Raw genomic sequence first — 2676 nt, 5'->3', positions numbered from 1 at the left:
AAGAGGTAGTTAAATAAAATTGGCCAGAATTTTAGCAGCAGAAGCACAGGGAATAAATCTATGCCAAATCACAAGTGGTAAATGCACTTTACATAGGTGCTCTCTTACTGCCAAGACTCCTCATCTAAACAAAAATAATATATTCAATTGTACAGTTTGTGGGGGGTAATATGAAGTTTATTAAATTTGACTGAGTGTTGCCCCTAGATGAAAGACGGACCTTATTCAGAGAAGAGAATGCTAGTTCTCTCTCTGTTAATACACTAAAAGGGTTCATTCACTTGCATGCATCAAAGTCCAATGAATGGAGAAGAGGAATTTGCAACAAAGAAAGTAAAGGCTTATTTAAGGAAATGACACCAAATCTGGAGGCACAGGTGAACTAGTGTTCTAGGAGCTAGGTTATATAGGGGACTATGGGAGTGAGGGTTGTGATTAGGGTCATGCTCTCTATGGATTGGTTGGTGCTAGGGTAAGGGGGATGATCACTCCATCTGGTCCTGATGTCAGCCATGGCATCACTCTATCTGGTTTCTCAAGGTGTGGTCGATGGGATCATTCTGCTTTTTTGGGTCTGAAACTTAAACACAACTGAGGACTAGAAGTTATCTCTAGTTTGACTGAAACTCTGTCTCTGTGGTCAATAGACCCAAGGCTTTGTTCCTAAGATTATTTGATGCCAACCAGAACCTCATTGTCCTGAGGGTTTAATGATTAAGGAGAAAAGGTCATATTAAAGAAATGAAGTTTCTGCATGGTTACATCTCCAGAAACACCTGGGTCCATTGTACTGACCCTTACTTCTTATTGTTTCTCATGGTCTGGGACACTTTTATTTATTAGTTTATCTTTTATTGTAAAAGTTTCCCTACTTTAGTGTATATAGTTTATGAGGATTAGGACCTTGCTTGTCTAGTTCACAGATACAGTCTAACTTCTTAGTCCTTGGAGTAGAATAGGTACTGAAATAAGTATTTAAGAAATGAATGATGTCACATCAAAACTGAGACATAGAGAACAAGCCAGAGTTGGCCAGGCAATGAAGGAAGCACATCCCAAGTAAGTGATTCAGCGTAGAGACCAGTGTACATTGCTCTATCTGGAGAAACCTCTCATACTGAACAAGACCCATATTGCAATTCTAAGGCTGAACAGGAGATGAATAAAATGTGACAAGTGTTTCATTCTTCCAGAATATAAGCTGAACCTTATAGCAAACTAAAGAAAAATCAGGAGTTTATGTTTGGACATGATAAGTTTGAGATCATCTACCCTCCATCCAGGTAGGCAGTTGAATAAAGTCTGGAGTTCAGGAGAGAAGGTGAGGCTGGCACCAAAATTTGAGAAGATAGATACTTCATTTAGCTGAACTTGTAAGTGGGTGAAGATAGCAGTAAAAGACCAAAAAGGAAGGTTGGGGACCTGTTAAAGGCTTTAAGAAAAAAAGATACATTCTAAGCCTTGATGATGATGACAATGGTGATGACAACTAACTTACCTACTAGACCAGGGTAGATATGAGGGCCAGCACTTAGGGTTGGGAATAAATTACTAAGCACATGAGCCTACAGAGATGGCATGCTCAAGCATAAGGCCTCCCAGATACCCACATACTTCCCAACTCCCTTCCACTGAGCTCCCCTGAAATGAAAAGGAAGCAACAACAGGTGAACATGATGACAGTGACCAGACGGACTCCTGAATGGTCTATCTCCTGCTTGGAAGGAACTTAATGTGAAATTGGTAACATAAAACACATACACACATACACACACACACACACACACACACACACACACAGCAGGTGATCTTAAAGGGTGTATTGTGATATTTTGATACAATAAGAAATATATATTTGGTCTTCTTCCCTGGTTCCTGGCATAGAGCTCCCAAAATCCTTGAATTTCCTGAGTGACAGGGTTGAGAAAAGAACCGTTTGTTGTTCATAGTAAGTCCCTTTTAACCATACCCGAGTTTATGCTAATGAGATAACTCTGGAGGATGGGAGCTGGTTGCCAGAGAGACAATCATATAATTAGAGGGGTGGAACCTGCAGCCCTAACCCGCTCCCCTCACCTCTGGGGATGGGAGCAGGGCTAGGGATTGACTTAATTACCCAGGGCCCGTGATTTAATCAATCATACTTAGTTAATGGAACCTCCCTAAAAACCTTAAATGAAGAGGTTTGAATAGTTTCCAGGCTGGTGAACACCTAGAGGTGCTGGGAGGGTGGCACACGCAGAGAGGGCATGAAAGCTCTACACCCCTTTCCACATACTCTGCCCTATGCATCTCTTCCTGCAGGCTGTTCCTAAGTTATAGTTTATATAATAAATAGTTTTTCCTTTAGCTGTATAAAAACATTCTCTCAACTAGGAAAGTGGAGTAATAGGGCCCTGCTACCATTTTATGTGCTTCCTGCTTTGACCAAACACCAAATGATATGAATAAACAAACATTGGCATTCAGGGATTTCTTTGCTTCAGCATGGGTCTGTATTGGGCAGCCAAGTCACCACAAATCCTCTGCAGTGGTAGCTGCATCCGAAGAGCAGCAGCAATAAAGGGTCTTGCTTCCTCAAGAGAGCCTGCTAGCATGGCTCTTGATTAAGCCCTTTCTACATGCTGAATCCTTGCCACAAGCTTTAAAGACAGTATCCCGTTTAAATCCTATAAC

The sequence above is a fragment of the Cnephaeus nilssonii genome (genome assembly GCF_951640355.1).
Source record: "Cnephaeus nilssonii genome assembly, chromosome: 13".
In the NCBI taxonomy this organism is placed as follows: Eukaryota; Metazoa; Chordata; class Mammalia; order Chiroptera; family Vespertilionidae; genus Cnephaeus; species Cnephaeus nilssonii.
Note: the sequence above shows the minus strand (reverse complement) of the source record.